Source organism: Ischnura elegans, chromosome 12 (genome assembly GCF_921293095.1).
Source record: "Ischnura elegans chromosome 12, ioIscEleg1.1, whole genome shotgun sequence".
Lineage (NCBI taxonomy): Eukaryota > Metazoa > Arthropoda > Insecta > Odonata > Coenagrionidae > Ischnura > Ischnura elegans.
Window position 1 is genome coordinate 39616119 of NC_060257.1, and position 23792 is coordinate 39639910.

The 23792-nt window shown below is 39.2% G+C and overlaps 2 non-coding genes across 2 annotated transcripts; both read right to left on the minus strand.

Moving 5' to 3' along the window:
• Positions 1 to 10720: 10720 nt before the first annotated feature.
• On the minus strand, positions 10721 to 10792 carry Trnae-cuc. The gene has a single exon. It is a non-coding gene; the product is annotated as a tRNA-Glu (tRNA).
• A 3256-nt stretch (positions 10793 to 14048) lies between these two features.
• On the minus strand, positions 14049 to 14120 carry Trnae-cuc. The gene has a single exon. It is a non-coding gene; the product is annotated as a tRNA-Glu (tRNA).
• Positions 14121 to 23792: the final 9672 nt, after the last annotated feature.

The window sequence follows — 23792 nt, forward strand, 5'->3', positions numbered from 1 at the left end:
GAGTTAATGTCTGTTTGCGTGAATATATTTTTGTCAGCATATATTTTTGTAATTATAATAAAACAAAACTAAGTGTAAGCAACATGTTGTTAGGTTCACAGGTTGAGCAACTTACTTGTATTATATTTTCATAGATAAAGTTTTAAATATATATATATGGTAATTTAATTCCATTGTTTTAAAATTAAATATGTAAAAAAACAACTCATATTTTAATATAATATTGCTTCTTTAAAACACACATGTTTAACTTAAACCGTCTGTAAAATGTGCTTCCATATTAAATAAATTGATTTTCCCTTGAATCCAAGTCTTTATCTGACCCTAGCTATTCTTACAACGCTTTTACGTGGGTAAAACCATCTTGGGCCGATGTAACTCGAGGGTAACATTGCCCCAAGTAAAAATATTTTTTTTAAGATTCAGTTTAAAACGATTCAGATACTGTACTAAAGACATTCTATACGGGTTAAAATGTTTTAAAAGCCTAAAAAGGTAAGGCAGAAAATAATATGAGAAGAATCTTTTAAAAATGTGTGAAAGTGGGGCAAAGTATCCCTCACCTACCTCACCTATGTATTTTTTAGAGTCCAGTGGTAGACACGGCTATCACCACTGTATTTTCCGTAAATAACAACCTCTCTCTCCGGGATTTGGAAGTGAGCCACCGATGCCCTTATCCTCCAACCCAAATCCCTAATCACACCTTCTGACTCTTTTCGACCTCTTCTCTCTACTTCATCCAATATACTATATAATCCTATCCCCTAAAATGAAGGAATCTAACGCTTCACCTTTCTTGGAGCTCAAATAATTACGCCTTCATCTGATCCCAGTACCCCCATCCCTCTTGCTATAACTCGGCTGCGTTTACAGCCGATTAGTTTTTAATTATACTTCGAGGGAGTGGGAAGAGAAAAGCTTTGGGGAAAGAGATGAAATCCTCGCGCAGCGTCGCACAAGGCGTGATGGTATTCGCGGACCACTTTTAAAGGCCTTCCCTCCGCCGGCAAGCGTAAATGCGCTGGCGGCGGAGAGTAAAGAATTGATGGGCCGAACGGAAGGAATGATGTGGAGCCTTAATCATCCTTTCAGGCGAGGGAAGTAAAATTTTTAATGAGCATTAAGCTTTAATCCACCTGGGAAATTCGAGAGGCGGCGGAAAATATTATAAGGGCGGGAAGGGAGCGGGGAATTCTGGGTAACGCGGGTCGAATGGGGGCGTTCTGAAGGGGTCGAATGGAGAAATCCGAGGTAACCAACGCCTCCCACAGTGCTCGGGCGTTTTCTACAATGAAATTGTGTGTGGTGTTGGGAATGAGTGGAAAGAAAAGAAAACCAGAAAGAAGGGTATTATGGTATTTCTGGTACTCAGTTGGTCTCATATTTCGTTGGTCGGTGTTCTTGGTAGTGATATTAGCTGGATAACCTGTCAACGAAGGAATATTTAAAAATGAATATTTACTCAATTACGATCTGGAACACCAATGTCGTCGACTTATTTCGGATATGTACTTCTTTTCGTCTACGTTTTGCCTCTGAATCAAAAAATAACACCAGATATCACTATTACATTAACTTTTTAAGCAGCATGATACCCTCTCATTTTCCATGGCCAATACAATTCATCGGTAGTGATGATTCAAATAGCTGTTGTAGTTTTCCACACAACTTTAATTGCACAATCGGTTTCACTTACCAATTTCAATTAATCGGTTTACCCGTCATTATCAAGAGCGGTCTCTATATTATGACGTGGTAGTAACGATGGTGCCGATAATAGTGTGAAAAATAACTATAGCTGTTTATATCATTACTATAGATGATTTTCCACAAAAAGGGCTCGTCAACAATCGATCCAACACAATACCTGCTCACAAAAGAAAAAATACCAAATTTAATGCTAAAAATGGATATTTTTAATACGAGGCATGTTTTTAGGGTAAGTACCGTTTTGACGTAAAAAAAAAACACAAGTAAATTTTTTTCAAAAATAATTTATTCACTTGAAAGGCCATACTTTACTCTACTTTTCTACATAATTCCCATTACTATTGAGGCATTTATCGTATCTTGGGACCAGCTTTTGTATGCCATCGTCAAAGAAGCTTGCCGCCTGATTAAACAACCACTGCTTCACGGTCGTTTTCACTTCGTCATCATCGGAATGGCGCTGTCCCGCCATTAAGGGTGTGTTGCTGGTCGATTTTTTGACTTGCGGCGACACAATCAATGCAACAGCGTACTGTGCGACTTTACAAAAACTGCGCCGCGCTATTCAAAACAAAAGGCGTGGCATGCTGAGTGCAGGTGTCGTTTTGCTCCACGATAATGCCCGTCCACACACAGCAAATCGAACACAAGACCTTATCACTTCTTTTGGCTGGGAACAATTAAACCACCCTCCATACAGTCCCGATCTAGCGCCGAGCGACTACCATTTGTTTATGCACTTGAAGAAGCATCTGTCGGGTCAGCGCCATTCCGATGATGACGAAGTGAAAACGACCGTGAAGCAGTGGTTGTCTAATCAGGCGGCAAGCTTCTTTGACGATGGCATACAAAAGCTGATCCCAAGATACGATAAATGCCTCAATAGTAATGGGAATTATGTAGAAAAGTAGAGTAAAGTATGGCCTTTCAAGTGAATAAATTATTTTTGAAAAAAATTTACTTGTTGTTTTTTTATGTAAAGACGGTACTTACTTTAAAAACATGCCTCGTATGTCTATTTGTGGTTATTTTACGGTACGGAAAATTGGATGCTGAGGAAGGATGACGAGAAAAGACTGAAAGTTTTCGGGAAGATTATTAGGTGTGAAGGAAGACGGAGAATGGGAGGTGAATGGGAAGGAGGAGAACAATGAAGTGCTAAAGGATTTGGTGCTTTCCCGGCGAATCTTGCTGATGAAATCTTCTCGGGATATCAGCCGGGTCAGGATGGACATCGCTGCCAACGTTTCGACGGCCTTCTCAGCCATCGTCATCAGGGCGAATGATGGGCCTGATTTGATGCCGGGCTTATATACACAGTTAGGGCGGACCTATCACAGAAGACTTGACCGCCCCAACTGTTTATATAAGCCCGGCACCAAACCAGGCCCATCATTCGCCCCGATTTCGATGGTTGAGAAGGCCGTCGAAACGTTGGCAGTAATGTCCATCCTGACCCGGCTGATATCCCGAGAAGACTTCATCAACAATGAAGTGCTAGACATGGCAGGCGAGGATACGTGTAGGATCACTCACAATCAGTGATCTAACGCGAAGGTTGGGTAGAACAAGTGAGGGTAGAGCTCATCCCAGACTAAACCGCGGGTGTTTTAATATTTTATGCACAGGTGCGTGAAGTTGGTTTTAATCCATCCCAAACGCTGATTAGGTGAGGGTGGAGCTCATTCCTCAGGCATGCGATTACCACGAATCCACCTATGTAGGATATGCGTTGGAAACGGAGGGCTTGAATGAAGCGAGTGCTGAGCTGGGAGATGTTGTAAAAACCATTTTAGAGGAAAAAAATTCAGGTGCAGTATTTTCCACACTAATTGAGATTTCTTGAACAAAGAACGTGGAACAAGTCGTCTTGAACGCTAAAATGATATTCGAGACCATTCGAGATGCTATTTAAAGTTTGATTCTTCAATATATCTTGGATCAAGTTTAACGGACTTTCAGACTGCTGTAGAAAGCATGAACTGAATTGAAAAACGATAGTAAAAATTTTCGACAAAGAAGCAATATAAAGCGTGACCGAGACAATGGTAATCATTATTTTACTCACAACCAACAAATCTGTAGCAATTTGTTGGAGATCCGAACTTCTCTTCTGGTTCGTATGGTAGTCTGGGGAGCGCACTTCATTCAAACACCTTTGCTCCGCGCAAAAGTCAATGAGAATTTCAACGGCGTTTCTCTCCCAAGCAGCCATGATGTCAATACTCAACCATCTCCATGGTAGAGCGGGGAAGCTTGGAAAACCTTCACTGATTTATGGAAACGATTCAACAGCACTCGAAAGCCAATAGAAATTAGAATTGTTCAATACAGGAAGAATTTGATGGAAGCAAAGAGATTCAAGAACATTCAAGACAAGATTTTCGCAGCCATGGCGATTGAGATGACGTCATATACATTCGAGGAAGATTGTTCAACGGAATTAACAGTATTCAAGTTCAACTGAATGGACGGAATTTGACAGTAAAAACAACAACCTTAAGCGAGAAAGGGGGAGAAAGGGAAAAGGACCCTGAAAGCTGTCGTTTAACGTTTTCGGCAGAATGAAACCGCGATATAAGATAACTAAATTCACTAATACGTTCTACAATGACAATTTATTACCGATATTGTATACTACTGCATCCATTTTACATTTCGGCGGTATATTAGTGAAATTTAAATACTACTTTTTTTTAAACGAATGTCATCAATGTAAGCGTTGATAATGATATAGGTGTCGAAACTATGGTCGATAATAAATAGTGCGGGCTGTGGATGGTTCAAAGTGAATTTCGTTTTCTAAAGACGTTATGGGAGTGTGGCTCTCTAGCGGGGAAATCACTTGCCTTTTAACTGAAGGGTCCTGGGTTATAATCCTGGGTGAAGACGTGTGACACCCCTAAAAAATCTCTGAGTGCGAGGTGTACCTGGGAAAGAAACTGGCTACCATCCTGAATTTGTGTCATTCACATGTCTGAGGCTTAATCCAGGTTGATATCTACGCTCACCTAATCAGCCTTTGTGCTGGTTTGAAACCAATCCTCCGCAATTGCGTGTAAAATATTAAAACACCCGCGGCTTAGTCTGGGATGAGCTCTGCCCTCACTTGACCAAACCAACCTTCGCGTTTGATCACTGGGTGAGCGATCATTTTAATATTTACACATTGTTTAATCCACATCAAAAGTACGTTGTTATAATTAAACCCCCCCGAAAATATAAATTTTTAATCGAAGTGGAGGTGTCGTCCTCAGCGACTCTTATAACATCTTTGTTAAAATGCAAACATTTAAGCATTATGATGTTTTTTCCCAATTTCCTAATAGGGTAGTTCCCTTCATCAAAAAAAAAGAAAAAGATTGATTGCGATTCGTTACCCACCATTCGTGTATTCATAATATACAAATTATTTGGTTTTAGAAATCCCAGTTTAATGGTCAATTTTAACCTCATTTGGAAAAGGCCAGATTGCCGCCCATACGATGCCAGTTCAAGTGACGTCACAGGGGCCTAGATGCTAAGCGAGTTATCAGGAGTTTTACATCGTCTGATATTACCAATGCATGCATGAGGCACAGAGCTCAGGGAAGTATCTCTTAATAATCACCTATTAAAATTGCCTAAGGTCGGAAAGTTTCCTTCGTTTGATACGGTATTGATAATCCTTATTTAACCCGAGCGCTACCTGAAAGCAACCTGCATCGTAGCGGCGCTCATAGCCTCGCACCAAGGTCGCCTCATAAAGTGGAAGCCGGATCCAGAATGACGTCACACCGGCTTTTCCCAGCATTCATACTTAGCCGTCGCGTTTTCGCGCGCTGAAAATTTTTCGCTTTTTATTTAAATGCCAAAAATAGATATCGTCATTAAAAATCTAAAAGCGCGAAATGCGTACTCCGCGAGCAATAATCTTTCAATTTAGGTAGTAAAAAGAAAAGAGGAAACCACCCTATTTAAGGACGCTTAATTTATGCATTTAATTGTTGAGGCCTTAACCTTATATAATTCCATTTAAGGTACAGAAAAATTACAAACTTTGCTTTCTACAACTCAACCTTTAATCGTCGACTTGTTTCGATGAATTGTATTATATTCAAGACTCGTTGTATAGTCTTGATACTAGTGGTATAGTCTTGAAACTAGTCAACGAATAAAGCTCACGTTGAAGACAGCAAAGCTTGTTATTTTTCCTACCTTAATGCTTGTTAGAATAGAATTTTTTCGACTCCCAGTATATTTCTAATCGAATTTTTGTAATATTATTCATTATATGCACTTTTTTCATGCGGTATGCATTTCACCTTAATATTGCGAAGTAATTCTCTCATATGATTAGGCAATTCATAAAGGCTCAAAAAGTTTCAAGCAAAATATCGATGGTTAAGTTCTAACAACACGTATCTAAAAAGTAGCAACTTTTCAAGAGAGCGGAAGAAACGATTCATATTTTTAATTGTTCACTGAATTTAAAAACCAAAAATTCATAAAAATGAAACATACATTTGCAAATAAAGAGTTGTTTTTTGCTTGAAATATATTTTTTTAACGTCGTTACACTTTCTTTAAAATACCTATCTCAAGCTGGCCAAATTTTGAGATACGTGTTGTTAGAACTTAGCCATCGATATGTGAATATTAACATTTTAAAAGTATTTCAACATACCACGTAATCTCGGAGTAGCGTTCTTAATCAATGTTTTTTCATGTTAGAGTACGCAATAGAACAGTGAGCATAGTTTTGAGAGAAGTTCGTGAAGGGAGGGCAAGCTACTCGGCCCGTTCCTTCGATCGCGCCCTGTTTCGCGGCAGGAGGAAAAGGTCGGGGCGAGAAAAAAATATTTAAGCGTATCCTAGGGTACGTGGAGGGGTTAAATTGGAAAGGGGGGACGCGGAGGGGCGAACAGGGGTGTAGGGGAAGGGTGAGGAGATGAAAAGCGATGGGGAATAAGGCCCGGGTCCCAGGGTCTCATCATCTCGCCCTATGATGCTCAATTATTAAACAATAATCCGGGGCGTAATGCCGCCGTCCTCCGCCGAGGCCGCCACTTACCTACTTTTCCTCACTGCTCCCTCCCCTCCCAACTTCCCCTCCTTTCCTCATCCTATCCTCTTCCCTTCCCCTCTCCTACTCTAAAATCCTCTCCCTCTCCTTTTACCTCCCCTCCTTTGACTCAACCAGGGCGATACGTTACGACATCGATTCTTGTATCGGCCCCTGATTAATTTTATTTAGTCTTCATTTCCATGCATGAACGAAACGAAACGGACGAACGGAAGGAAAGATGGCCGTTGAAATTCAGTGGTTAATGAATAGCAATAATATACTAATTTTAAAATTCCGGGTATCGCAAATGTATGTCTATCATTCCATCCGGTTATTTCAATAATGCCAATATATATTAAATTAATAATGAAATTAATTCAATTGTGTCAGGCGAAACATGATGGAACTCCTTCATGATGTATCAGACTGTAGAACAGCCCAAATGAATAGCGTGGTTTTAACGCTTTATAACAATTATTGCCTACACTAAAATTAAACTGCAGCTAAAAGTGATACAACAAGTGAAGGAACGACTCAAATAGTTTTTTTTGTTGGCAACAATGCATCCAATTTTTCCGCCTCCATCCGTAAAGGCAGTTTAACACGGTGCACGTAACTGCGCAGGTTGTAACTGCATTAATTTCTAAAATGGCGTGGAATTGCGCGAATGCAGGAACGAAATTAGGACAGGGGCTATTTTGCCATATCACGTGCATGCATTTTCGCATGCGTTCTGGCAATTCACCGCTTTACGCGACGCAATTTTGTCTGCGCATTCGTACTCACGTCATGTTGTGGAATTATGTGTACCCGTGTAAAACGGCTTTCAGAAAGCGCTTGCAGGAAAGATGGCGACTATTGGATAGAAATATTTTTGTGTTGTACGGTTTGCAAAGACTCAATCTGTAGTTGCTGTGCAACGTGAATTCCGCATTAAGTTCTGTTGTGATCCTCCAGGTGATAATGTCTTTGATGACCTTTCCAAATTAAGAAACAGCATTGAAGCAGCTATTGCAACAATTACTAAAAAGCGCATATTGTGTTGACGTGTGCCGTGCGACGAATGATACATTGATCACTGTAAAACTGTTGAAGCTGATATTTCATTTTATGAATGATTTACAGAGAAAATAAGCATATTATGCTGCTAATTACCGACCAGGTGTAATAAAAAATCCCCTCACGGGGAATCTGTAGGATATTCAGTCCAAACTCAAAATATCGGTTGTGAGGGATAAAAAATAAAACCACGCCATTATTAAATCGTTTCCAGGTTGTTGTTCAAGTGAAACAAAAACGAATCACTTTATTCGTTACAAAAAAAAACATAATCATAACCCCTTACACAATAATTACACGCCACACTATCATGCATTCAAAAGTAATTGAGTTCGTTTATCCAACACCTCGCCTCGATCACAAATAATTTACAAATACAAAAAAAAGGAACACTTCACTGACACAAACAAAAAAAATTAATCAGAAGGCAATTCTCTTAATCCTAATTTGGGAATTACTTCCTTTATCCTTGGCCCAGTTAAAACTTTGGTTAGGATATCAGCTAAATTATCTCTAGATGAACAATAAACAAATTCCACATCTCCCTGTTCCACAGCATCTTTCAAAAACATACAATCCTTATTTACAAGTACATGCTTGGTTCTTTTGGATACCATTTCACGTTTTGTCTGACTAATAGCGCCAGTATTGTCAGCAAAAATCCTACATGGCTAAGGCAAAAACCTATCTTGTCCGATCTCAACAAGCAAACTAGTCAGCCAATTAACTTCCTTGGTTGCCTCTATCATGGCCATTGACTCTGCTTCCACTGTGGACGCAGCTACTCTACCTTGTTTATAAGTATAACTTACAGCACCACCCGCCAGGATTACAACATAACCACTGAAAGATCTTCTATCGATTCTATTGTTGGCCCAATCAGCATCAACATATACTTCAATAGTGCAAAACTATAATAATAGTACTTCCGGGAATAGTGCAATGCCAAGCGCTCGGTAGCAAAAAAAAACACCATTCGAAAGTAATTGAGATCGTATAACCAACAGAATCGAACCCGGGCCTCTCGGGTGAGAGCCAGGTGTCCTAATGACTATACAATACATAACATGCTGGAATATGGAAGAAAAACTAAATTTACTCGCAGTTTATGGTTTCAAAATCCCTCTTTATTGTGTTAGTGAGATTCAGGCGCAAATGCTTTCTTTAAATAGTCTTTTTTCATTTTAGCCTCATAAATGACGTTACTTGATATCCTTACAGCAAGTTAATTGTAATTGCAGTTAGTACTCTTGGGTATCCTTTAAATAAACTCGATTGTTTCTGGCTTTACTTTGTGAAAATCCATTCTTAATAATAAAACGTTATTGTAAAGTTATTGTATCGTGTGGAAAAGTACAATAACGTTTTATTATATCCTTTAAATGTTAAAGAATCCACTTAAATTCTTATAACATTGTTCCTAATCTCCATAAAAACCCGTTATTCATTTTAAACGCCCAGTATTAAAAGCAGTAGTTTCTTTCACCAGTGGATCACATGCATTTACATACCACCCCACAAGCTGACTCAATAGCTTTTTCGGGCATACAGACAGCATTACCCAGAAAGACTTAATCGGCAAACTGAATAAAATAGGAAGGAAGGCTGCGCGGTTCGTCAAAAACTGCTAGGGGCGTACAGACAGCGTTACCGAGATGTTAAGCGAATTAGGCTGGGAGCCGCTGGAGACTCGGAGGCTGCGCGCTAGGCTTAGATTTCTTGAAAAATTGAGAATGAATATCTTTGAGAGCGACACGGAGAACATAATTATTAGAGCCCCACTATATTTCCAGGTCCAATGGAAGCGATAAATTAAGAGAGATATTTAGCCGAACGCTACATATTGGAATTCGTTTTTCCCCCGAACCATAAAAACATAAAAAGAAAATTCTCTAACGAAATGACTTATCATAAAGGACTTTAATAAATGCCATTCGTAATTTCGTAAGAGAATTTCCTTTTTATGTTTTTTTCCTAAAACCCCCTGCCCCCTTCCTTTTAGGCAGCTTGCTGGGTAGTACGTAGATGTAGATGAATGGCGGTGTGGTAGGGGGCGTTAGAAAAGTAGCCGTTCACAAAAAAATAGAAAGAGAAGATCAGGCACGCGCACTGTGTCTTTTCTGACATTTATTAAATACCTATATCATTTGGGTACAAAAGCCATCCATCAGATCATAAAAATAATTTGAGGAGATAGATTTGAGAACAGATTTTTTCCGCGATAGATAGAAGGTTTTAACGGCAGCGTTAGGGCTTAGAAATTGGATAGTTGACCGGTTGAGTAGCTTACTAACTCACGTACTCCTTACCAGGGCCGCAGCTAGGAATTAAGGCTGGGGGGGTTTAGGTGGAAGGTGGGTACAACTAATACCGGGGAGTATGGGGTTATGGAATACCCACCAGGATGAGGTAGGTGCTAGATTAATAACTAGCGGAATTTTAAGATAAGCGGTTCAAAATGGTAAGTTTTACGGCTTTCAGAGGATATTTTATTATTGCTTACACTATTCTATTAGTAATATCAATCCAATTAAATAAAATGGATTTATCTTTTAAAAAAATTTAAACTCCGAGCTCTGGGGGGGGGGGGGGGTTTAATCCCCAAAATCCCCCTTGCTGCGCCATTGATCCTTAATACATGTTTCTGTATCTTAATGCGTGTTCGTAGAATTAAATTTCAATCCTGTGGCGAATGTTGGTGATGGTTCAATCCCTGCCATACATCTCTGTAGGTGTATGGCTGGATAATATGTAGGTGTAGAAAAAATAACTCTCTTAATTTATGGTTGTCATCCCACCAAGAAATTTAGAAGTTTGAGCGTTCACTTATTTCGGCAATATACATCGCCGTGAGTAAATAAACATATTTAGCTACTTATTACCGACCTGATGTAAAAAGATTTCCCGTACCGGGAATCGAACCCGGGCCTCCCGGGTGAGAGCCGGGTATCCTAACCACTAGACAATACGGGAGTTATCAGATGCTGGAAGCAATTTACTTGTAATACCGTAGTTTCCTTCATCAAAGAAAACGAAATGCATTGAATGCGATTGCTTACCCACCATTAGTTTATTCATAATATACAAATTATTTGGTTTAAGAAATCCCATTTTAGACGAATGGCAATGGCCAATTTTAACCGCATTTGAAAAAGGCCAGATTGGCGCCCAATGCATTCGGCATTAGCCTTCTGTTAACTAAAGGCGCCGAGGTGACCACGGCTTAACGTCCCATCCGACGGACTGAGTGCTGTACTTGTGAGTGCACTGTTAAGTGCTCTCGACAAAGCACCTAAGTACAGATCGGGCAGTCTCTGAAAAGTATATGCCACCACCGGGATTTGAAGCCGGGCAAACTGGGTGGGAAGCCAACACTCTAGTCACCACATCAACTCTATGACCCTTGACCCCCATTATGGCCTTCAGAGGCCAAAAAATCAACAATACGGATCTATGAACTGCAAAACCAACTGGGGCATCCTTAAAAACCTATGGTTCGACACGTTGGTCGTCCCGATATCCCGGCGTTCAACTCTATGACCTTTTACCCCCATTATGACCTTCGGAGGTCAAAAAATCAACAATACGGATCCATAAACTGCAAACCTGACTTGGGCACCTTTTAAAGCTTATGGTTCGACACGTTGCTTGTCGCGATGACCCGACGTTTATCTCTATGGCCTTTGACCTCCACATTTACCTTGGAGGTCAAAATAGTGGATAATACGGGTATAAGAACAATACCATCGACTTGGGCACCCTTTGAAACCCATGGATCGACACCTTTGTTGGTATGCTATTATTTTTGCCATTATGACCTTGATTGTGACCTTCCTTGGTCATCGGTAGAATTTTCGTAAATAAAAGTGTTATTTTCGGTTTTCTCGTGTCCTAAAATCTTAGAATTGACATCTCGGTCGATGAAATTCCAACTTTTTCCTATCTCGATTTATTTTAACATTGTAACCCCATAAGGCAAATTCAAATTTTTCGTGTGGACCCACATTAATTGTGAGGTCAAAAGATCAAACTTTTAAAATTTTGCTCACACTCAACAAAATTTGGGACCTTTCCCCATGAGTATGCAAATTTTCATGAATATTTCTCGATGCAAAGTTACTAAAATTAGAGGTCAAAAATGAAACACGACCTGTGGGACAATCCTTGTATGTAATGTAGCCAAAATACCCATCATGTAATAACATCGTGTTAATTAACCTTATTAAGAAACCCGATGGATATCGCGTCTACTAACTACTCGGGTAGGCTCGAACTCAGTTCACAATTCTCCCCAGACAGGAATCGAGCACGCGTCCTTCAGCTAGTAAGGAGAAAGTTTAACCACGTCGCCATCGAGGTCAACTGAAGTTATATGTGTTTATTTGTGTTCGTTGTCGGCGTCTTACGCGAAAGAATCTAGTTGCGTCAATCAAAGTAAAATTATCTCATTATTTACTGTTTACCTCGTACAAAGAACACATTTTCTCTCGGCGTTCTAATTTTATTCATTAGGGATTGAGTGTCACCACAAAACCGCACGAGTCATACGCTCTATAATGCTGCCATCGGTCAAGTTTTCTTAATGTGGCAGTAATTACTTTTTGCTACAAATATAACCACAGACGGATGAAGCGCGGTGGAAAAGCAAGTTTGCTTTTACAGAAGCATTTCAAATTATAAATCAGCCGAATTGACCTAATCTACAGTTTTAAAACGAATTAGTCAAAGTTAAAAATACAGGAAAAAACTGACTAATTTTTTTCAGATGTCCTCAGACGTTGTTCGAGAGCCCATGAGAATCGACATTTACAACACATTGTATTCAGTATTAGCAAATAGTTCATACAGTGTGAAAAAAGCTTGAGAAACTTATATTTTGTACATTGTATCTGTATGAAAACTAAGATATCTTAAAAAATATAACCTGCCTCGTTAGTTAGTTAGTATGTTATGGATAGTTGCAAAGAAGAAGAAAACGATTATAATGAAAGCGAAGTAATGTCGCCAGCATAATGTTACAAAGGTGTTATCAGAACTGCTTAAAAATTGAATTGGATGGATGAGGCAGATACTTTGTGGAGATCCATTATGAGATATGAAGTGAAACACTTTGCACTTTCCACATAAAAAAAATAATTTATTACACTAGAGTCGACATTTTTCGCTGCACTGCAGCATTATCAAGACTCAAGAAATAGGGTCTTGATAATGCTGCAGTGCAGCGAAACATGTCGACTCTAGAGTAATAAATTATTTTTCTATGTGGAAAGTGCAAAGTGTTTCACTTCATATCTGCTTAAAAATTATTTTACAAATATATGTTTTTATTTTTGAATGGGAAAATATCAAAAACCTGTATTTGATATCCAAATACAAATTACAAATGTACTTCAAACACGTATTTTAAAATACTTGTATTTGAAATACTACCCAGCCCTGCCTATCAATACTATTATCACAGAGTATATATACTTTATGCTAATACAATGTGTTCACTTTGTGATTGAAAATTGAACGTGCTCGATTCAAGTTTATAATTTTAACCGCAATCAGGTAACCACGATTGACGAGGCACGCGTTATTTTCTCGTAATAAGAGCCCCAAGCATGTGGCTGCGGTCAATAGAATATTCACTTTTTCTTCCTCTCATAGGCACGTGAACGGTTGAATTCTATAATTTTTATTCCATGGAAAGATAGTTACACTAAGCGCTTTCTTTGAAGTAAAGATCGACTTATGACATGCAAGGGGAATAATCGACTTCCGTGAAGAGTCCAAATAGAAATGGCAATCAGAGATCACGTGATGTATCTGATGGGCCTGATTGGCTTACAACGACGATAACGTTTGCATTCTTGATGTTGATTTCAAATGAAAATTTTGTCTCTCATAAATTTTATGCTGACCAAGAAGTATCAGAATTTTGGTAGCGACTGTATATACATATTTCATTTGCCAACTAGGGCCATTCTCAATCCTGAAGTTAGGATTACAATGATGGCCTATTTTCACCTATTATCGCCTAAATTTTGCGGCGTATTGTGTAGGACTGTCTGGGTCGGCCAGGGAAACAGGAGTTGAGGTTGACACTTTAATTAATTGCAACCTTTCTAACGTATTGATAAAAGAATATTAGACATTTGTCGAAAAATATTACAGTTAAACAAACTACTGCATAATAAAAACATGTACTACAAAAAAAACTACCAATACCCATAGAAAAAAAGATTTCCCGTACCGGGAATCGAACCCGGGCCTCCCGGGTGAGAGCCGGGTATCCTAACCACTAGACAATACGGGAGTTGAGAAGACGAGTTTCTAATATACATTAAATACAAAGGAAGTAACAAAACTCAAACGAATGATTGCTTTTCGTATTTTGGTTAATTTTAGAGAGTTTATTCACGCTTGATGTTGTGAAATTCTAACATTACGTGCATTTGAGAAATTACTTAAAATTTTGTTCACACGACCGGTTTCAGTACCTTCATATTTTCGTCAATTGACTTTCTCGAAATGAGTCATGCCGGGTGTTTAAACCTTGTGTTTCGTCAACAGACGTTAATACGAATTGTTCTGATATCGGTGGCGTGATTAATATTGTTTGTGGAAAAATGATGTTAAGTTTCTAATTTCGGCGAATCCTGATTTGAATAAATTGACCCAGTGAAGTGTTGCGTGAAGCGCGTTTTAAAGGAATTTAAAAAATACAAAGTGGGCAACTACACTTTTTAATGAATGACCATTTAGTTGTAAGTTATATTTATGATGTGAAAACTCAAAATTGTTAGCGACCAAAACTAAATCGAGCGTGGTCTATGGGTTCAAAATCCCCCACCAATGTTTTGGAAATATTCGTACACTTTCTGCTGTGACCTCCGACGCCTTGCTGTCTGCTGTCTTTAAATAATTTGGCAATGAAAGGTTTTATTGATTGTTTTCACACGAGTGAGTGAGTGTTGATGTTTCTTTTTCGCTGAAGGCCTTTAAAGACCAGGAAAACACTTTAAGTGTGGATCATAGTGCGGGGAACAGTATAGCCATATTGTTTGTGCAGAACGAAGTTATTTTGCCGCGAGTGAGCGTTCTTTTCAAAATGTCAACTTGGGGTGATTCTGTACTTGACAACTTGAGAGGAGCGTTTAATTGATTAAATAAAAGTTAAACGGCATAATTCTACTTTAATATAAGTAGAGATAAGCTGTTGTTGCCTTTAATCCTAGCTATAACTGGATTGAAGATAGATATCTATTTCGAACTACCTAGCCACAGACCTGGACATAGGCGGATCAAGGGGGGGGGTACGGAGGGATGTGCCCCCCTCCCCCAGACCCTTAAAAATATGCAAGATTTTTATTACGGTCCCATTATCATTGCGTTCGTTTTCTATTACGAGATATCCTTGTGCCCCCCAAAAAAAATCCTGGATACGGCCTGTTTGTGCCCCCACCCAGAAAGAAATCCTAGATCCGCCCCTGGACCTGGATACTATTGGAAGTGCCCAGATATCGAGTTAATGGCTGATTTACGGTCTAGGTCAGCGTTTCCCAACCAGTGGATCGCGGGCGGAATTTAAGTGGGTCGCGGCGTGGCTCTTGAAAATGTACCAAATTTAACTGATTCACCAGATAATTTTAATTTTATGTATGTGTCATTTTTATTATTTTTTTAACGTAAAACATCTTGGTGCAACGCTTGCCTATTACATTGAAACGAAAACAATAGCGAATATAAATGTATACAAATACCAATTAAGTGTACATTATGCATACATACGTATTTGCATGTGTGTGTGTAATCATGGGTGGGGTAGGGGTGGGTCGCGAAAATGGAAAAAATTATGAGGTGGGTCGCTAGACATAAAGGGTTGGGAAACTGGTCTAGGCTATGGAATTCTTGGTAAAAATGAATACTTTTTGGTGTGGGCATTATACAAAATGAAAACAGTCCACGTCCAGTCAAGATGACGCGCATCTCTCTCTCTTTCTCTCTCTCTCTCCCTCTCTCTACCGGGTTCGCCTATTTAGCCTTTTACTGTGAGCATTTCTTGTTTAAAACTTAAGCTATCGTTTTGGCTTTGCTAGGCAGTAGAGAGTAAACCTCTGCCAACATAAGTCTGTATCTTGCTTACATCCAGGGGTGGTCTGGGAAGGTCGGCGATCGCCGAGGGCCCCGAGCTTAATATAATAGGGTGGTTTCCTATTATTTTTTTATTGCCTAAATCGAAAGATTATTACTCCTGGAGTACGCATTTCACGCTTTTAGATTTTTAAATGACGATATCTATTTTTCGATATTAAATGAAAAGTGAAAAATTTCAAGCGCGCGAAAACGCGACGGGTAAGTATGAATGTCGGGAAATCTCTCCGTGTGACGTATTTCTGGTTCCCGCTGCCGCCTTGTGAGGTGACCTTGAGGCGAGGCTTAGCGCTGATACGACGCAGGCTGCTAGCGGGTAGCTGAGTACCCTGCTGGCTGGTAGCGCTTGGCTTAAATAAGGATTATTAATACCTTATCAAACGAAGAAAACTTTCCGACCTTAGCCAGTTTTAATAGGTGATTATTAACACATGTTTCCCTGAGCTCTGCACCTCATGCATGCATTGGTAATCTTAGACGATGTATAACTCCTATCTTCTCGTATAGAAACTAGGTCCCTGTGACGTCACGTGGAGTGGCATCGCATGGGCGCCAATCTGGCCCTTTTCAAATGAGGATAAAAATGGATCATTGCCATTCGTCTAAACCGGTATTTCTAAAACGAAATAATTTGTATATTATGAATACAGTAATGGTGGGTAATGAATCGCAATCAATGCCTTTCGTTTTCTTTGATGAAGGAAACTACTCTATTATAATACAATATATTTATGGTATTCAAAGGTACATCCTTCGGTATTAAAAGGTATGTCCATATAAAAATAAAATACAATAAAAAATATATAAACAAGAAAATCAATTAAAATTCCCAGCCAAGACTTGTTGATCATGAGGAAAAAGCTTGACTATCAGCAATACATTCCTTTAGGGGGTCCAGATTTGTTGAACCAAACTTTTTGTTTGATATTATAAAACTCACTTTCATTAATGCTTTATTTACAGCAAACTAAGGGTAAATTATGTAAAAAGTTAATAAAATTAAGGTGTTAGAAACAGTGGCAGATACATATGCACGTGCCCCCCCATTCCGGGGCCGACCGCATTGCCTCACATTGCAGAACCACGTGCATGTAAAGTTTTTATATCATCAAATGGAACTGTCTTGTATAAGTGTATTATCAGTTAAAACTTTCTTAACCTTTGCATGTACCTTGATTATTTTTCATTACGATAAAAGTATAGGTAGCTCAAAATATCTTTTGCGCCCCCCCCCCCCCCAAGTTTTTTAAGATTATAGTGCAATTAAAAAGACCAAATTCACTGGATAGATAGTAGAACCAGGGATGCTGACTAACAAAAAACATTGGGGGGCCAAACTGGGGATCTTGCCCCGGGAAATTTTATAAGTGGTAAGTTTTAAGTTTTTTTAAGCATTTAGGAAGAGTCATATGATCAACATATGATCATCATGAACCCAGATAACTCGAATCTCGATACCGGACATTCCAGGGAAAATCGATAAGCCTGACAAATTTCTTCCTCGCATCCGTAGCGAATAGGGTGGTTTCCCATTATTTTTTTATTGCCTAAATCGAAATATTATTACTCCTGGAGTACGTATTTCACGATTTTAGATTTTTAAATGACGATATCTATTTTTCGCTACTAAATGAAAAGTGAAATTTTTCAAGCGCGCGAAAACGCAACGCGTAAGTATGAATGCCGGGAAATCTCTCCGTGTGACGTATTTCTGGTTCCCGCTGCCGCCCTGTTAGGTGACCTTGAGGCGAGGCTTGGCGCTGATACGACGCAGGCTGCTAGCGGGTAGCTGAGTACCCTGCTGGCTGGTAGCGCTTGGCTTAAATAAGGATTATTAATACCTTATCAAATGAAGAAAACTTTCCGACCTTAGCCATTTTTAATAAGTGATTATTAAGGCATATTGCCCTGAGCTCTGCACCTCATGCATGCATTGGTTATCTCAGACGATGTATAACTCCTATCTTCTCGTATAGAAACTAGGTCCCTGTGACGTCACGTGGAGTGGCATCGCATGGGCGCCAATCTGGCCCTTTTCAAATGAGGATAAAAATGGACCATTGCCATTCGTCTAAACCGGCATTTCTAAAACGAAATAATTTGTATATTATGAATACACTAATGGTGGGTAACGAATCGCAATCAATGCGTTTCGTTTTCTTTGATGAAGGAAACTACCCTATCCTTGAGGGGGCTTGTGCCCCCTCAGGCCCCATGGAGTCAGCGCCACTGAGTAGAACCACATTGCATCATTATAGTTTTTAAGCTGTGATATTCTCAATTTTGATAGCATTATTTTTTAACTTTTATCTAGTTTTTTTAAGAGCCAGAATAGCGTCAAAACCTATTTCCGGGCAAGCAATCTCCAAACATTTACCAGGGGAGGACCCCCCATCATAAGCCCCACTCAAGGGCCCCCAATCATCCCAGACCACCCCTGCTTAAATCGATTTCAAATTTGAGAAAATACTAAAGTTAAAATTTCTTAATTTGAGATACGGAAAAATGCTGACAAGGCAGTAGTGTAACTATGGAAGGATGAGGGGATAGATCCCTCCCCCCAAAGCCTCAGAAAATTTTATAGTATACTGTTTTCCCTGCTGTGATGATTGCTCAAAGAATAGGGTGGTTTCCTATTATTTTTTTATTGCCTAAATCGAAAGATTATTACTCCTGGAGTACGTATTTAACGCTTTTACATTTTTAAATGACGATATCTATTTTTCGCGATCAAATGAAAAGTGAAAAATTTCAAGCGCGCGAAAACGCGACGCGTAAGTAGGAATGAAGGGAAAAAGTCCGTGCGACGAATTTCTGGTTCCCCCTCCCGCCTGGTAGGTGACCTTGATCGAGGCTCTGAGCGCTGATAGGACACAGGATACTAACGGGTAGCTGAGTACCTTCCTGTCTGGTAGCGCATGGCTTAAAAAAGGTTTATTAATACCTTATCAAGCGAAGAAAACTTTCCGAACTTAGCCAGTTTTAATAGGTGATTATTAAGACATGTTTCCCTGAGCTCTGTTCCTCATGCATGCATTGGTAGCCTCTGACGATGCATAACTCCTATCCTCTCGTGTAGAAACTAGGTCCCTGTGACGTCACGTGGAGTGGCATCGCATGGGCGCCAATCTGGCCTTTTTCAAATGAGGTTAAAATTTGACCCTTGCCATTCGTCTAAACCGGTATTTCAAAAACCAAATAATTTGTGTATTATGAATACACTAATGGTGGGTAACGAATCGCCATCAATGCCTTTTGTTTTCTTTGATGAAGGAAACTACCCTATTACGAGTAAGAGACAAATTTTGAGTGCCTAAATGGTAAAATTGGTGGTTTGAAGCGCGACTTAGTGAAACTGATTCATGTTAAATGAAAAAACTTGTAAAGTTTGCCGCTTTGCCGTTCGGCAACAAATGCCAAAATGGAGTTACATGTATTTCCAGGCATGCCAGTTTTCAAAAAAAATTTCAAAAATTTCAAAGGGGATCCCCTTCCCCAACCCCCGAAGCATATTCCTTGTTACGCCACCGTGACAAGGTAGACTACATATCGAAGACTAAGTTCTACCAACACGTATCTCAATAAGTTCTTATAAAAAAAATTTTTTTTTAAACCAGCCTTTATATTTAGATTACAGGGGATGAGCAACGTTTATATATGACACAAAGCAAAAAAACTCAGTGACCCCGAAAAACCAAAAGTGACGTATTAAAAAAGTCACTATATTTATTAAATTTTCAGTGAATGGTAAGCCCCCTATGTTTCAAAATGCCACCCCTATGCTTTTAAATGCCTACTATGTGGATATGCCTAAAGTGGATAACTTTTACTGTGGTCGCAAAACACGAAAATCGACCATTTGGAACTTCTTAGATCAAAAACATGTTTTGGGGGGCTATAGGTTGACTGGGGGGTGGTTAAAGGGGGGTTGGAGAGAAAAAGTTATATTTTCATGTATTGTCATCGGAAATGAAGAAGTGTGCAAAATTTCAGCGTTTTTGCTTCACAGGAAGTGAGTCAAATTTGAGTTACAAGATTTGTACCAGACAAACAAACAGACAGGTTGGTGAGTTGATATAAAGGCTGGAAAAATAGCAACTTTTCAGGGGAGCAAAAGAAACGATTTATATTTTTAATGGTACACTGAAATTAAAAACAAAAAATTCATAAAGCTGAAAGAGAACCATACATTTTAAAACATAGAGTTGTTTTTTCCTTGAATTTTATTTTTTTAATGTCATTCTTTTTGTTTAAGATACCTGTCTCTGACCGGCCAAATTTTGAGATACGTGTTATTAGAACTTGGCTATCGATCTACCCTGAAAAAAGATGGTAAAGCTAATTTATTAAGCAGTCATACTTAAAAAATATAAACAATCGAGCGCGAGTGATGCTTCGTTTTTAGTTCATTTAAACCGGGTTAAACGGCGGAAAGAGTAACTTTGTTATGTGCGAACAATACGGCTGAAATTTTCTCTCCACATAAAATGCTTTTCTCCTCTTAAAAGTCAATAACAAATAGGATAAAAAGAGTCAACATAAACACTCTCATTTAAACATCAGTATCCTATCATTGGCAAGTTTATTGAAGCACAGTATACATCAAGGCGAGGAGGTACACGAAGTACAGAGATACAGCTATATATCGTGGGATTAAATAATTAAAAGCACGTATCACTTCCGTTCTACCGGTCTGTTTTGGTGACGTAATATTCATATAAAAATTATGCTACCAGGTGGGCATTTTTATGGTATACGAAGAAGAAAGCTAAACTTTGATCGTGATATTTATTTAAAAAATTTTTTGTTGCAATGTATTATTCGCAAAATATTTTACGCTGATAAAATATATCGTTTTTGACTAAGAAAAATGGAGACCCAGAGAGCATTCATATTATTCAATGCTACGAGAACCTTGTCAAAATTTACCTGTCTCAATTTTAAAACTTTCACCTTTCAATTAAAGTATTATTTTCTCCAATATTGTGCGTGCATACAGTCAAAGGCGGATTTAGAGGGGGTACAGGGGCATGTCCCCCCATCAGACGCTTAAAAAGATTTTTTATACGGTCTTGTTATCATTACGCTCGTTTTGTGTAATCAGTAATAGAGTAAAATGTAGAGGGTACTTGAAAAGCTTTCCTTTCGTACGTAAATTCTGGTATCAAAAGTTAGGTATACCTACCCTACTGAAATAAACATATAAGATTGTGAACCGAGATAATATGAAGTGAAAGTCAAAAAATCATCTCGACCACAAGAGCGCATGCCATGCAAAGGTGGAAATAATCTGCACTGATTTATCCGCTATTGATCGCGAGTTAATAATAATAATATACACCGTCTGAAGGAGACATAACAGAAACCTGTCGTCATTATACGTGTAACATATTGATATTTTCATATAAATAACTTTTATATTAAAATGAAAGGTATGTTGTTCGTGTTATTAAATATTTCGTGCAGTAATTCATGCATATCGCTTTTAAATTTTGGGAAAACCGTTGGCCTGTCACACCTTTGTGCCCACCTAGAAAAAAACTTGGATACGCCCTTACATACAGTTTTTATATTGAGATGCAGGTAATTGCGAACAAACGTTTTCTGTATGATCTGTAAATTTCTAGATGATTACGTAAATTTTAAACGAGTAACGCATAGCGAAAAATACAAAATGCGACCGTTAGAAAGAGTGATACGTCCTCTTAAGGTGAGCTTATACGGCAGACTTCAAAATTCCGCGCAAATTCCCCAAGCTCGTTCAGTTGAGGTGATTGACATGTTTTCAAGACCGAAATTAGACTGTCATCATTCATCGAGAAGATATGTTAATGGTCAATTTCTTGGCATGTAAGCCTGTTTATTCTGTCCGCTAGTAAAGCTCTCTTCTAGTACTAGCTAGTTGGTAGCAGTTTGGCTGCAAGCAAATTCTTGTAGTGGGAGGAAGTTAATGGAGCTTGGACATCGTTGTTCCATATTGCGGGAAGAGTGCGCCCTGCGGCAAAAATACCCCGTTTCCTCGTGACCTGAACATTTCCAAGTCACAAATAGTGAGATTAACGTGTCTATTTTCCTGCTTATGAGTGTGTTATACATTGGGTTTCCTCACTCAGATTTACCATTTTGTTAAATGCTGCTCACTCTCTTTAGCCCTTAATTGCATTTTGTATCACATATGATACCTACACTACACTCATTGTCGGTTATTTTTGTAGGGCACAATAGGGTGGTTTCTTTCTATTTTTTTATTGCCTAAATCGAAAAATTATTACTCCAGGAGTACGTATTTCACGCTTTTAGATTTTTAAATGACAATATCTATTTTTCGCGATTTAATGAAAAGCGAAAATTTTCAAGCACGCGAAAACGCGACGGCTAAGTACGAATGCTGGGAAAATCCCGCGTGACGTCTGGCTGCTGCTGTGAGAGACCACCTCGGTGCGAGGCTATGGACTCCACTACGTTGCCGGCGGACAAATATATGCTCTGCTGTATTAATTAAAAGTAGGATTAAGAAAAAAGAATCAATAGATTTAACTCTTCCATTGATAACAGGCCAATTTTCGTGAAAGCCCGGACATTCCCGGAAGGTTTCGCTATTGGGGAAGCGGTAGTACGTGAGAGAGAGTAAGAGCAAACTTAACGTTGCCAAATCTACATAGCCGCCTTAGTTAGTCACTGAAAACGACGGTGCCAAGACAATATACGTACTCATTTGGAAGGTGTTGAGGATAATTTTTTCACAGAATCCCATAAAATTCTCATCTACCACGCTGAATGAGGCACCATTGATGAAAGGCATACTTAAAGACATACAAGGAGAACGCGTGAGGTTTGGCAACACTGCTGCAAGAGCAGATTCACAATGTTAACTCGATGGAGGTCTGAGAGCAACTGACTGAGGCCACCCCTACTGCCTGCTGATTGGCCAAGGGAAAGTTACATGTCGAGGATCTTTCCCTTCCCTCACCTCCACTTGCTTTAGCCACACCAGCTCACCCGCAAACATAAAGTGAACAGAGTATAGTGCCGCTATCTTCCAGTCAAAGGGTCCCTACTCAGTGCTGTAGTTGGAAAAAAAAATTTAGGTGGTACTCACCAAAATTTTCCAACAGCTGAGCATGTATTATATATACGGCCACGATTGAAATGTCAAATTCCAAGTCTTATCCTAGTTCCATGTTGTGCCAAGAGATAACTCTGAACAAGTAAATTATCATTTCAGATTTTTCTTCCTGAAATCCATTGGACAATTTACAGCGAGGCTATTTTTTACAGATTTAAAAAGATAGTTTAACCAGTATGCTTATAACGAGCTTGGATTTTAGTGGGTACGCCATACCGGCCCAACTACAGCACTGCCTACACTCCATACGCAATCAGCCAGGGTGGATTTCACATTGTGCCTATCGTGCTTTATATACAGTGGAGTGTTAAAATGAGCACTGAAATTGAAATTTCCGCCAGTTGTTCAGTGCAAAATGTAGTTTTTTTGGCAAAAAATCACAAATTAAAATTTATCGCCATATTTACGATGCGTACGGTCTAGGAATAATCACTCAGAAAATTGACTCGCACAACACAAAACTAGCTTTGGGGAAAACTCCGCAAAAAAGTTTTGTTTCTCCATGACAACACTAGCCCACACATGGCAATATGAGCCCACAAGCTCTTCATGGGAAGTTTTTAATAACACTCCATACTGCCCGGATTTGGCGCTGAGGGATGTTCCCATCGATGAAATGGCTCGTTACACAACGATTTGACACTGACACGCATGACAGTGCACCTGAATCGGTGGTTGAATGCTCAGATTTCTATGGGAAGGTTATTG